Source organism: Amaranthus tricolor, chromosome 13, assembly GCF_026212465.1.
Source record: "Amaranthus tricolor cultivar Red isolate AtriRed21 chromosome 13, ASM2621246v1, whole genome shotgun sequence".
Classification (NCBI taxonomy): domain Eukaryota; kingdom Viridiplantae; phylum Streptophyta; class Magnoliopsida; order Caryophyllales; family Amaranthaceae; genus Amaranthus; species Amaranthus tricolor.
In genome coordinates, this window is record NC_080059.1 from 21,978,086 (window position 1) to 21,993,416 (window position 15,331).

General features: G+C 34.9%; 1 long non-coding RNA gene across 2 annotated transcripts in view; it reads left to right on the top strand.

Moving 5' to 3' along the window:
• LOC130799023 (uncharacterized) overlaps positions 1-15,331 on the top strand; it is a 49,686-nt gene that overhangs the window by 19,909 nt on the left and 14,446 nt on the right. For both annotated transcript variants that reach the window (XR_009039172.1, XR_009039171.1), the window contains exons 2-4: positions 3,384-3,606; positions 3,714-3,778; positions 4,377-4,597. This is a non-coding gene — a long non-coding RNA (uncharacterized LOC130799023). The remainder of the gene's footprint in view (positions 1-3,383; positions 3,607-3,713; positions 3,779-4,376; positions 4,598-15,331) is intronic.

Here is a 15,331-nt window from a genome sequence, read left to right on the forward strand (position 1 = left end):
GACAATCATAGAAAGTCATCAAACAATCAAACATAAACACAAACACGTACAAGTCAGTAACTAGCATCAAATATAATAAGGCCAACTACTAGATAACATTATGTTATACAACAACATAAGGTGATTTCAAAAGGCACAAGCACAGATAGTAACCGTTTATTGTCCACTTATACTTCTTAATCTCATTACGTCCTTTCCAACCCGAACCATGTATTCTTGGGTAGAATACAGGTCTTCACACTCCTCTTCTCAAAACATAAACTCTTGTAAAACATGCTAGTATCAACTCAACTTAGGCATTAACAGAATACCTAACACATGAGCTTATAGAGCTTGTCTATCTTAAGGTAAGTATGATAATAGTCTATCTTTGGGAATTGGTAATACCCTTGAGGTAACTTAACTTAGACACACTTCTCACTAGCATAAATTATTCTATCAACGAGTAAATTTTCTATCAATGAGTAAACGTTCTGTCAATGTGTAAGCTTCCTATCAATGAATGAACCTTCTATCATTCAATAACTTTCGATCAATGAATAAACTTTCTATCACTGAATAACTTTCTATCAGTGCATCTTTTCTCTCCTTCATGGCATAGTGACACTGCCAAGGGCATTATCGGCCATTCGGCGCCCATGGCAAAGTATGAGCTCATACCCCCTCCAACTGACCCTCTCGGGTCCTACCTTCGGGGAAAACTAACACACTAGGGTACTAAACCAGTGAAGAGGCCATCGTATTGGGGTTTGCAAGGCCCGCATGGTAACACCTCAGTCAAGGGGCGGTATCGGCCATCTGGCGCCCAATGAAAAAAGTATGCTGAGTCATCCCGTCGGATTTAACCTAGGGGACTACTAAATCAACCGGACATAATCCAGCTGAGTCACGTCAACTAATCATAATCAAGGCTCAATAAGTAGGAAATTACTTTGATGCCACACACAGCCATGGTGCGTTCTCTACTATTTAGAAATCTGTTCTCATAGTCTCCTAATGCTTTCATTCTACTTGCCTATATCTCTATTATGACTATTTGTTAGCATAGTTTACTTTTTAGCGCTCTATAATTCTAATACGATGCATATAATCATGAAATATTGATAATACTTTGAGACGATGAATATGATAATTAATTACTGCATGTACGTACCTGTAAGCGTCACTGCACGACCAAAAAGTCACAAAAATCACCCAACTAAAGCTCTACCTTCCTCTTATGAAATGGGCACCTATATAGGTTAGGAGTAGATTCACTTATCTACTTTTTCATACCAACTAAATGCCAAACCACTATCATCCATTCAAGATAATTCTCTAATTACTCTAGCACGCACACATCTCATTCAACATAATCATAATCATTAACTTAACAACGACGCAAGTCTTTCCATCACTTTAAGAATAGAAGTATTATGTGAATCATTCATTTAAATCAACTAAATGTGAGTTATATGATTCACGTCACTTTAAAAACATAACAATTCACACTTAAATCTTACAATGTTAATATGACACTAGTATGACGATAATGACAAATCTTAAAGTTATCCAATCGCGATATCATTCGCTACATTCCCCAAGGTTAGGAAAACTACAATCAAAACATCACAACAAGTAACTTTAGTAACCATCAACAATAAGTTGACACAATATTCATGATCTTATTTATAACTTTAATAACAACCTAACAAGAGTAGTTGTAATTAACAACAATCAACCAACAACCATTAACAACTATTACTCTTAATTAACAACCGAAATCACTTCCATAGTCAACTAAAATCATCACCATTACTAATTATCACAACAATAACCAATCGACTAAGTCTTAAAACAACTTTCAAGGTTATTTAATCAATCATCACACCACCAAAATTTAGCATAAAACACACATCATTAATAACTTCATCTCTAAATCAAAACCCTAGTCATTTCATGTTTAAAGATAACACTTTTAACTATTATCTATAGCAAGAATCAATGAAACTAATACACCACAAAAATATAACATGAAGGTCCACACCATTACTAATTTCAACTCTAAATCAAACCCTAATTATTTAATATTCAAAGATAGCACCTTCAATTATTTCTCATTGTAAGATTCACTAATCATAAGGCAAAAGTCAACACTATACTCATAAACTTAATAAAATTCTAATTAGAAACTAGGAAAATTACTTAGAGTAAAGATGAGAGGCTTACAATGGGGGAACTAGAAAAGGAGTGGTGAGAAGACAAGTGTTTAATGTAGTGGTGGTAGCGCAGGAGGGCTAAGGCACTACGGTGGCCTTGGTGGTGGTGCAGGCAGCCGTAGCTACTGTTGGGGTGCACGAAAACACAGCAGAAGTTGCTGTTTAGGGGGGAGAAATTGGAGTTGTTGTTGCTGCCTGGAGGAAGGAGAAAGGTGCGTCGGCTACTGCTGGTGGGAGTGAGGGCTGCCAGCTGCTGTCTTGGTGGCTGTGGCGGCTCACAGAGAGGTGAGGGAAGAGAAGAGGAGAGGGAAAGAATGAAGGAGATGGCAGCCGTGGGTTTTGCAAGGTGAGGGAAGGGTTATCTCACTTAAAACCCTAACCCATCCTTTTTATTTTTTTTATTCATTTATTTATTTATTTATCTAGATTCGTCTTCTTGGGATGGACCTTCTTGTGCTCACAAATTTTAATAAAATAGTAATTTTAATTCGAACCTCTTTAGTTTAGTAGTCGCAAATCTATTTTTAATATAAATTTGTTAGCCTTTTTAAATTTATATATATAAGTAATCAATATAACTGATTTCAAATAATTTAATATAATTATAAAATCTCCAAAAATTATTAAAATATTAAATAATTACGTCATTAAAAATCTCGGAGTGTTACAGACATAATAGTAGCACCAAACACTTTTATAAGACTTATGAATGAGGTGTTGAGACTAATCCTGGGAAAGTTCATTGTGGTATATTTCGATGATATTTTGATTTACAATAAGGAGATAGATGAACACATAGATGACCTTAGACAATTCTTTGATGTTCTTAGGAAGCAACAACTATATGAGAATCTGGAAAAAAGTTTTTTCTAATACAACGAACTAAGTTCTTTGGGTTTATAATAGGGGTGTTCAAAGAAATCCGGTTTGCAAAACCCGATCCGGAATATCCGGTATCCGTTTGTTAAAATCGGATAATTAACCCGAATTGCCAAAAGCGAATATTTCGGACCGGGTACCCGGTTTATAAACCGGATATTCAAGTCGGATCCGGATACCATTTTTATAAATACGAATACCCGATATCCGGTTTTGTGTTTTTTTAAAAAAAAATTAAAATGAGGCATCAGTATCAGTACACGTCTACACTCACTGCCTAATTTAAATTTGTAAACCTAATTGCAGCTGCAGCTTCAGCCCTCAGGATACCTTCATTCACAGCGTCGTCCCCTTCTTCAATCTTCATCATCATCATCATTCATCAGAGCTGTCCTTCATCGAATCATCAGTTCATCACCATATCTTCATCCTTCATCACCATCTTCGTCCTTCATCACCATCTTCAATCTTCAGTAATTAGTCTTTATCTTCTTCATAGTGTCAGTCGACTTCTTCATCGTCTTCAAAGGTATTTTACTTAAATTTTAAGTCTTATTCCTAATTTTAGTTGTTTTTAACTTCATTTTAATATTTTGAATTCAAATTCTGATATTTGTTTGTTCAATTTATTATTAGACCCTTTTTACAATTTTAAGTTGAAGATCTTCATGGATTCTTACCCACCACCATCTGGATTTTCGGTAGCTCTTTATCATTTTTATTGCGCCATTATCTTTGATATTTGATTCTTATATTTGTTTGACTTAAATGCTAATGTAATATTTTGAATTCAAATTCTAATATTTGTTCAACTTGTTTCAATTTGTTCAATGTTTTTGATGTATATGATGATGGTAGATTATATATAACTGAATTCTGCTTGTATATGATGATGGTAAATTATGATGATAATTGATGATAATTGATAATTGATAATCTTTTTCAATTGATTGTGATGATGGTAGATTGGTAGGCTTTATGATGTTTTTGATGAGGAAAATCAATGTTTTTGATAATTGATAATTGATAATTGATAATTGTGATGATGGTAGGCTTTAATGTTCTATTTTATATATAACTTGTACATTATGAATTTATAGTGATAATGATAATTGATAATCTCTTTTCAATTGCTTGTGATGATGGTAGATTGGTAGGCTTTATTTAACTTTACAATAATGGTTACTTAATCTAGAACCAATTCACTTGTATTTTTAAAGTTTATCTAATAAGTGAAAGTGTGAAATAAGATGTCTTAATTTAAGCTAATTGAAATTCTTTATTATATGTTTTGTATAGAAGATGGGGGTCGTCTTTTAATGATAATGGAAATTCACTACCGAATGAAGGAACTCAATTTGAAGAGAGTGTTGATCGCTTGTTCGATGAGGATAAAGATACAAGATTACCAATTAAAAAACAGAAAAATCAACGTCGTGCAACTACTGGTACGAGGAGTAATAGGTCAAAATGGTGGGATCATTACGCAGTTGATGAATTGAATTCGACAATTGCTCATTGTAAGTATTGCAAAACTTCTATTAGTTGTCCTAGAAAAAATGGAACAACACCTTTGGCTAATCATACTAAAAGATGCAAAAAATATCCTCAAAATTTTGGATATGAAGGAAAAGAAAATTGAATTTGATTTTGCTAGAAGAGTCAATGAGTAGTGTTGATAGTGTTGGTGTTCCGAAATTGTGGGAATTTGATTATGATTTGTGTAGGAAAAACCTTGCTACAATGCTTATTGTGGATGAATTGCCTTTTGCTTTTGTTGAACGTGAAGGATTTCGTGAGTATTGTAGGGCTTTGAATCCTTTATTTAAGATTCCTTCTCGTAGCACTACCACTAGAGATTGTGATAGTCTTTTCATTGAAAAAAGAAATGAGTTGAAATAGTTTTTTCAAAACTTTAAGTCACGAATTTGTCTAACAACAGACACTTGGACATCGGGGCAAAACTTAAGTTATATGTGTTTCACTTCATATTTTATTGATGATAACTAGAATTTGCAAAAGAAAATCATAAACTTTTGTCCTATTGCTGGTCACAAGGGAATACTTGTTGGAAGAGCTGTTATAAAATGTTTGATTGATTGGGGTTTGAAAAATATCGTGACATTGACAGTAGACAATGCAAGTTCAAATGACATAGCGGCTAATTACCTTAAGAAAAGACTTAACATTTGGAATACTGGTTTGTTGGAGGGTCAATACCTACATATGAGATGTGATCACATGTTTTGAATTTGATTGTAAAAGATGGTTTAAATGAAGTTGATTTGTTTGTTTTGAAAGTTCGTGCTCTTGTGAAGTATGTGTAGACTGTGTTAGAGATGGGAACGACAACAAGAGGGGGGTGAATTGTTGTTTTAATAAGTTTAAGTATTTAGCTCTGTTTTTGCGGAATTAGACAAAAGAAATAAAACTTAAACTTAGAGCGAAATACTGAAAGAGACAACACAATTTTACGTGGAAACCTTCTAGGCCTAAATAGAAAGAAAAACCACGACCTCTCGGGATTTCAAAACTCTCCACTACGTTTTAGGCAATTCGTTACAATTACATAAAACAACTTGCTTCACTCGAAGCTTCTCTTACTAGGCCAACTTGTCCTTTCACTTGCTTCACTCAAAGCAACTCTCTTAGCTTTACTCAAAGCTATTCTCTTCTCTAGCTTCACAAAAAGCTTTTCTCTTAGCTTTACTCAAAGCTATTCTCTTCTCTAGCTTCACTAGAAGCTTTTTTCTTAGCTTTACTCAAAGCTATTCTCTTCTCTAGCTTCACTAGAAGCTTTCTAATTCTTCACTAGACTTACCCAAGTCTAGTTACAACGATTCACTCAAAACAAGGATAAATTCTCTAAAGATAAAATCAAAGAGTTGCACAAGAAAATATTATAAGTTAATTGGCAAGTTTTGAACAAAATATTTCTTATTAATTATCCCAAAAATAACGTATGATTTTAATCGCTCATACATGGCTTGTTTTGAGGAACAAACAAGTCCTCTATTTATAGATTTTATTTTGGCTAAAAATAGAAAGTAACTACCCATAATTCCCTTATCCCTAATAAAATGGATCTTGAAACACAAGGTCAAACACACGGTTATTTCCTTGTATCTTTTCAATAAATAAGGGAGAAATAAGTGGAAGCTTAGTCCAAAAGCTACGGTTCCCTATTTCTAATAATAGGTAGGTTGGTTACACAGTTCCCCTTTACCTAATTTTAGCTACTGTTCCTTTTACTAAAATTAGCCACGGTTACTTTTACTAACAATAGCTACGGTTCCTTTTACTAACAATAGCTACGGTTACCTTTAACCAATGTTAGGCACGGTTCCCTTTTACTAATATTAGCCAAATTAGTTACTCGCTAAATATAGGTCCAAAATAAAAGCCTTTTAAAAAGAAGAAAAATATTCCTATACTTAGAAAATCACACGGTCATCTTTTAGGTGGTTATAAAATCTTTTGCCAATTAACTTAATAATTAAGTAATGCAACAAATTTTTAACTAATACATCAACTAAAAAATCAGAAAACATAATAATCAGAATTTCAGCAGACGTATTTTCTTCAGACTCCAGTCTCGAAACAATGCACTGTTTCCATTTTCCAGTTTTGTTAGATCATCAAACTTGGGAACAGTAGACCTCCTATCTACATTTGACATCCTAAGCGATATACCTTTTCTAACTTCTTTTGGATTCTTTTGACCAGTACATGTTCATAGACTAAGTCATAGGTACTATCAACGATCTTAGTCACGACCGGATATTAACCTGCAAACAATCTCTAAAAATACATTTGTTTACATAAAGTGTAGTCATCATCAAAACCTAAGAGAGTCAACAAATTCCCCCTTTTTGATGATGACAAACTTTTAAACAAACTTAAATAAACTAGAGTAAAACCAATATTATAGAGCATGCCAGAGATTAAAGCTACTTTACATAACTTAGTAAATCAACTCGTTACAATATAATTTACCAAGCATATATGAAAAACAGATTACTCTAACAATTAGAATTATTTAAAATATTCTAAGCATAATTAGATCATTGGAAGTAGTTTATTGCTTAAGGCTTAAAATAACATAACATAGCTTATAAAGATCCTTAATCTAAGCATAATCAGAACATTATCATATTACTGAGTACTAGAGCACAAGTAATCAAAGCATAAGTAAAGTTAAAACTGAATACATGTATTATTCATTCAAATAGGACTCAGTATGTCAAGAATATTTAGAAAAATATCAGAGCAAGCTTTTCATTTTTCAAATAACAACCATAACAATCAGAGTCTTAATTAATGAACCAATTTGAATAATCAGAGCTAATTAGAATAGCTTAATCAGAGCTTGACTAATTAGTATATCAGAGTTCAGAGCATAGCTTAACTAATTCAGAACATATTCAGAGCATCATATCATCAGAACATATATGAGCATACTCACTATCCTTAGGTAAAACAAATAAGAATATTGAACTAAGTCATAAATCAAGTATACCTTTAAGTTTGTGCCAAATATTCCCCCTTTTGAAATCATTCAAAAAGACATGGGATAATCAAACCACAACACTAATCATGTAGATATAGTCAAGGAAGAAAACAAGAGGCAGTAAATGAAAGCAAATACCAAGAAATGCAGTCAAGATATGTAGAGTTTAAAACATCACAGACCTGTTCAGCATAAAGGATAACAGTATGTTCAACAAAATAAAATTACATAGTTTGTACCCCAGCTGGTACATAAAAATAAAAGAGAAATATTGTTTGAAAGTTGGATAAACAGATGGTTGAGCCAATCAAAATATAAAATTTTAGTAGGTGGAGGGATCAGGGTGCAGTTTTCTTCTTCAACATACTCGGTCTGCACCTCTATTGTATCAAGTTTTGCACCAAGACGGGCTTCCATCTGGGTAAGTTGATCAGTAATTGATGCCAGTGAGACACGAATTTCATTCAGAAACGCAAAGAATTGAGACTGCAGATTATTTAGCTTCAAAAGGATAGAGTCTGGTGGAGCTGTAGGAACAGAAGAAGTATTAGCAAAGCCATAGCCGGGTGAATTGTGTATGGTAACTGGTGGTGGTGTAAATGGTATAGGTGATGGTGGTGATGATGGAATTTGATGAGATGGTGGTGTGGCCGGCTTTGGTGAGGGAGGTGCGTCATTGGTAGGTTCAAAGGTGTTGTGTGAGGTAGAGTCATCATCCAAATCCACAACCGGACTTTTTCCCTTATAAGCTAGCCTTCGACTTTTCCTTGGTGTTACAGGCTTCTTCTGAATCGGCAATTGAACCTCCTCATCACTATCATCATTATCATCCTCCACATCCTCACCTTGTTCTTCAGCTTCCCCCTTACTTGCTTCTTCCCCCTGTTCCCTCGGAGAACAAGCTTCTGCCCTTTCAGCAGTGGCAGAGGGAACAGGCTCCTGATACTCTTTCTCCAGTTCCTCCTCTTCTTTTTCTTCCCTTCCTTCCTCATTTTTCTGTGCCTCCTCTTCCTTGTCAGAATCAACAACATCAACCAGCTCATTTGTATCCTCCAGAATCCAATTGTCATTTAATTTCAAATGCAAATTATTCACACTTTGCACCTATTTTATTGTTGGGACTCATGGGAAAATGCAGACCATCGAGAGGGACACCAAACTTCTTAAATATCCACGTTAACAATCCTCCATACCCTACAAAATATTTGTAACACCCCGGCCCCTCAGACCGCTGGTGAATACTCATGGAGACTGTAGACTAACCCCACAAACCAACACAAGTCTTTCCAGCGCACTTTGGCTTCACTCGTGCGCACCTGTGAAAACTTCCCAGGAGGTCACCCATCCTAAGATTGCTCTCCACCAAGCACGCTTAACTGTGGAGTTCTTAGCAAATGGGCTCCCTAGAAAAGAAGATGCACCTTGTTGATATGAGTAGTCTATCATTCCTTTTTCAAACTAAACTTGGGGTATTACACTCACCCCCACTTAAGAATACAACGTCCTCGTTGGACCGTAACTTCAGGATCTTTTTCCCCCGCTAGGTGCACTAAACACTATCAGCCACGATCGCAGGGTTGCACTGATACCATTTGTAACACCCCGGCCCCTCAGACCGCTGGTGAATACTCATGGAGACTGTAGACTAACCCCACAAACCAACACAAGTCTTTCCAGCGCACTTTGGCCTCACTCGTGCGCACCTGGGAAAACTTCGCAGGAGGTCACCCATCCTAAGATTGCTCTCCACCAAGCACGCTTAACTGTGGAGTTCTTAACAAATGGGCTCCCTAGAAAAGAAGATACACCTTGTTGATATGAGTAGTCTATCATTCCTTTTTCAAACTAAACTTGGGGTATTACAATATTTCTTCTCAATACAATCACTCAAATGTGAAATCATCAAAGAAGGAAAATTAATTTTTATGTGATTAGCCAAAAAGGAAATCAAAGTAGCATCACGTAGATTTACCTCACTACGCTTAGAGTTGCGTGGCAGGATAAATTGACGGCTATGTTGCAAAGCAGTTTGTGAAGTGGAGACAGTATGTTGTGACTAATTTTACCCTTCTTTTCATGAATCCCCAAAACTTCAGAACAGTCTTCTCGTTTATACCAGAAAATACAATTTTAGACCCAACATGATATGTATCAAAACCTACAGCTGGCACTCCAAACCATTCGCCCAACATTAAGTTGTTAAATTCTATTTTAATCTCCTTAACAACACTCGAACATACTCCATTGTCAATAGAAAAATTTGAAATAAATTCCCGCATTAAATTTGGGTAAATAGGGTTACAACAGTAATCATCCATTAGAGTTTCCCAATATTGATTTTGTAATATAGCGTGAAGTTGAGGGAAAGGAGTGGATTCATACCAGTACTTGTCAAGACCGAATCCCACTGACATTTCCTTTGAGATTTCCTCAGCGCTGTTGGGATCACTCTGCTTAGTTCTCTTTGCTGATCTAGATTACGATTTTTCTGTTGGAGTGTCATTGGGTCGTTTGTTTCCAACATGCATCGTAGATGCACTTGGTGTACCTGAGTGTTCTTTTGATAGAGATAGGGTAGCGACGATTTGTGAAGGATGGACTACCTTTAATGGTTTTGGTTGAGTGGATTTCTGGATTGAAGATGAAGGAATGAGATTGAATGAGGGAGATTTACGGTTTGAGAATTGTTGGTAAAGTTAGAGTGATGAAGTGATATGGTGTGACGTGAGAAAAAGTGTTTATATTGATGATGAGGGGACGGATACTAAGGGTTTTAATACACATTATTTAATTTTGCATGTGTGAACAATGTGTTTGAAAAGGTAGGTTAATGGAATGAGTAGTTAATAACGGTTTTTCAAAGCACTACGATGATCCGTCTCCCACTATTTAATTATTTTGCGTTAGCCATCAAAAAAAATTGCTGGAATAGAAAAATGTAGAAATTGAAAATATGAAATATTTTATCTGAGGATAAAAATATATAGAATAAATATATGCTGCTTTGGTCCGATCAGTTTAAACATGCAAGCAAGAAAGCATTCATAGCACATACTTTAAATAACTGCGTACCTGATCCTTTCAATAATTGATTTTTCAATCAAGATTTTTGTGGATGATTTAACCCTTTTAATTTTCATTTTTCCTTGAGGAGAATGTTTGTCATATACTTTAGTGCAACTTAATCATGCCAAGTTCTAGTCTCATTATTTCATGTTGTTCCCTTGGAAGTGGTTTTGTCATGCTGTCTGCTATTTGCTCGTGAGTATTAACATGCTTGACAATAATATTTTTATTTTCTACATTATCCTTAAGAAAGTGATGTCTTTTGTGGATACGTTTTACTCTTGAATGATGCACTGGATCTTTAGATATACAGATGGCACTGGTATTATCACAATAAATAGGAACACATTCAAACTTAATACCAAAATCTCTTAGCTGCTGTTTTATCCAAAGCATTTGGGAACAGCAAGCTGCTGCTGCCACATATTCTGCTTCGGCGGTGGATAGTGCAACGGTATTTTGTTTCTTGGAACACCACGATACTAAACATGAGCCAAGAAATTCTACCATACCTGAGGTGCTTTTCCTGTTAACAAGATCTCCTGCATAATTTGCATCACTATAACCTTTTAAATCATAGACATCACTTTTAGGATAAAATAGGGACAAGTCATCTGTTCCCTTCAAGTATCTCAGAATTCTTTTCACTGCTGTATGATGTGATTCTTTAGGGTTTGATTGAAATCTAGCACATAAACCAACACTAAAAGCAATATTGGGTCTACTAGCAGTTAGATATAATAAAGAACCCATCATGCCTCGATACATAGTTTGATCAACATCTATACCATTTGAATCTTCATCTAATCTAAAATTAGTAGCCATAGGTGTGTGGTTAGTTTTAGCATTATTTAAACCGTATTTCTTGAGAAGTTCTTTTATATATTTTTGTTGGTGAATAAAGATTCCATTTGCTGTTTGTTTAATTTGCAAACCAAGGAAGAAATTTAATTCTCCCATCATGCTCATTTCAAATTCAGTGCTTATTAGGTTAGCAAATTCTTTAAATAGCAATTCATTGGTAGCACCAAAAATAATATCATTAACATATATTTGAACAACTAGAATATCAGAACCACTATTCTTAAAGAATAAGGTTTTATCTATTTTACCTCTAACAAAGTTATTTTCAATCAAGAAATTTGATAATCTTTCATACTATTGCCTAGGAGCTTATTTTAACCCATAAAGAGCTTTATCAAGCTTATAGACATGATCAAGAAAAGAGGGATTTTCAAAGCCAGGGGATTGTTCCACAAAGACTTCTTCATCAAGAAAACCATTCAAGAAAGCACATTTTCACATCCATTTGATATCATTTAAAATTCATGAATGCAGCAAAAGAAATTAAAATTCTAATAGCCTCTAACCTCGCTACCGTAGCAAATGTCTCGGTATAATCAATTCCTTCTTGTTGATTGTACCCTTTAACCACGAGCCTTGCTTTGTTTCTTACAATGATTCCACGCTCATCCAATTTGTTCCGAAATACCCATTTTAGTCCAATCACCTTTTTGTATTTTGGTTTGGGTTCTAAATGCCATACTTTATTTCTTTCAAATTCATTCAGTTCATCTTGCATGGCTACAATCCATTCGGAATCTTTTAGAGCTTCTTCGTGATTTTTGGGTTCAAGTGTTGAGAGGAACACAAAGTGTGCATAGAAATTTCTCATTTGGGATCTGGTTTGTGTTCCCTTATTCAAATCACTGACTATCAAGTCAAGAGGATGACATTTTTGATATCTCCAAGGTTTGGGCACAAATTCTCTTGTGGGAACTGTTGTAGGCTCAGGGTCATTAACTTGATTTTTATTCTGCTCATTTTCAGCTGGATTAGTTTGCTTATTTCTGAGAACAGCTGTATTGGGAACAGCTTGTTGGTCCTCATTCACTAGCTGTTTTGTATTGTCTGGTACTTCGATTTGTTCTTGAATCAACTGTTCTCCTACAGTTCTTTGATCTTGCTCTTTCATTACATCTTCATCATCTTCCAAATTTGCAAGACCTATTTTAAAATTATTTGTATCCTGTTCACTTGTCATAAAGTTTCTTTCATCAAAAATAATGTGAACGGATTCTTCTACGCACATAGTTCTCTTGTTGTAAACTCTATAAGCTTTACTATGAGATGAATAGCCAAGAAATACTGCTTCATCACTTCTTTCATCAAACTTTCCTATGTTTCGTTTTCCATTAACATGAACAAAGCATTTACATCCAAACACACGAAAATAGGAAATATTTGGTTTTACACCTTTAAACAATTCATAGGGTGTCTTTGAAGTAATAGGTCTTATTAGTACTGGATTTAAAATATAGCATGCAGTATTGACAGCTTCGGCCCAAAAATTTCTCGGTAGACCATTAGCAATTAACATGGTTCTAGCCGTTTCCTCTAACTATTTTTTCTTTCTACCACACCATTTTGTTGTGGTGTTCTATGTGCGGAAAAATTATAACTTATTCCATGTTCATTACAGTAATTTATAAAGCTTGAATTTTCAAATTCTTTACCATAATCAGACCTTATGTGATATTACTTGATTTTTGTATTTTGTTAGCAAAAGAAGCAAACTCATTAAAAGCTTCATCTTTGCTTACTAAAAATAAAGTCCATGTAAATCTACTATAATCATCAACAATAACAAATACATATCGTTTGCCACTACGGCTTTGGATTCTCATAGGTCCACAAAGATCCATATGGATTAGTTCTAGCGGTTTTGAAGTGGTCACCACATTCTTTGGTTTAAAGGACGACATTACTTGTTTTTCTTTGGCACAAGGATCACAAATTTCATCCTTTAGGAATTTTATGGATGGCAATCCTCTTACTAGGTCTTTTGATCTTAAAGAATTAATCAATGTAAAGCTAGAATAACCTAGGCGTTTATGCCAAAGAAGAGGGTCATCTTCTATGACACTGAGACAAGTCAGACTCGATTTGGGAACAGTGTTGATGTCCACAACATAAGTGTTTCCTTTTCGGATCCCTTCCAGAATAGTGTCTCCTGTGTCACTCCTAGAAATAATACATTTTTTAGAAGTGAAGTTTACAGAGTTACCTTTATCACATAACTGAGAAATACTTAGTAAGTTATGTGTTAAATTCTCGACCAAAAATACATTATCAATTGCATAGGAACTTGACCTTCCTACTTTTCCTTTGGCGATGATTTCACCATTCATGTTGTCATCGAAAGTCACAGTTCCCCCATCATAGGTTTCCAGTGAGAGAAATTTTGATTTATCACATGTCATGTGCTTGGAACACCCACTGTCGAGATACCATGAGTTGTTCCCCCTCACTAGAGTCTGTATGAAAAATTAATTGTTAGAATTAGGAACCCAGTCTCTCTTGGGTACCTTGTCGATTTGACATGAATTAACTTTCTTAATCTACATACGATCGACATAGACTCTATTGGAGACAGTATGCTGTTCCCTTCTGATACACTGAATTTTTAGATGTCCAGTTTTTCTGCAAAAGGAACAGACTTTGTCACTTGGAAGATCAACATAGACCTTTTTCTTTTTATTATTCTTAAAGTAATCTAGGCCTTCTGAATTTTTACTTTTAGCATTTTGAATCCATTTGGGAACATTTTTTATTTTCCCTTTTTCTCTTGAATTTAATTCAAGTTCTAATTTATCATTGTCGGTTTGGTTGGATTCTAAGTTGATTTTCAAATTTTGAAAATCGGTACACAGATCTTTAATAGATGCATCATTTAATTCCTTATTCCAACCTAGTAATTTGTATTGTGTCAATTCAACATGAAGAATAATATTTTCCTTTTTCACTCTTTCCATTGTTTCCTTTAGAATTATATTTTGGTCCAACAAACTGAAAAATCTGTTTTGGAAATCGGATCTAAAGGTATTTATACAGGAAATATGGTCTTTACTTATCTTAAGGTCTTTTTCAAATTGAAGAAATTTATCATTACATTTTTTCAATTTATCTTGTGTCTCCATAAGCAACTCTATTAATTTATATCTATTTAATTTAAACGGATGGTTAGAAAATGAATTAGAAGACTTTACATGTTTTCCTTTGGACTTCTCATTCTTGCTTTCGTGTGAGGCCTTGAGACATAAGTTAGCTGTTTCTTCTTCTTTGGGGTTTTCAGTCTCAGCATCACTCTCGGATTCTCTCCATGCAGCTATCATGGCTTTGCGAAAGTCACTTTTGTTGAGATTTCCTTTGCTTTGTAGTCTTCCTGTATCCCTTGCCTTTCGCTCACCCTTTTCATTTTTCCATATAAGGCAATCTTGGATGAAGTGATCGGTACTTCCACAATTGTGGCATTCAAGGTTGGATTTTATATTGGTAGTTCTTCTGTCTTTGTTATTTCTTTGATTGGTGTACCTGCTATTCCTGAAGAACTTCTTGAATTTTCGTACCAGCATGGCAGCCTCCTCCTCCTCAAATTCTGATTCTTCTTGATCTGCTGCTGTCAGAGCCAATCCCTTGTTTTGGGAATTGTCAGCTGTTCCCTAATGTAATTCGTGTGTCATTAGGGAACCAGCCAACTCTTCCAGGTTGAATTTTGTAAAATCTTTAGATTCCTGGATTGCAATGACCTTGGCTATCCAGCGTTCATCTTAAGGGAGACTCCTTAGAATTTTCCTTACTTGTTCATCGGTGGGAATAAGTCTTCCAAGAGAGACAA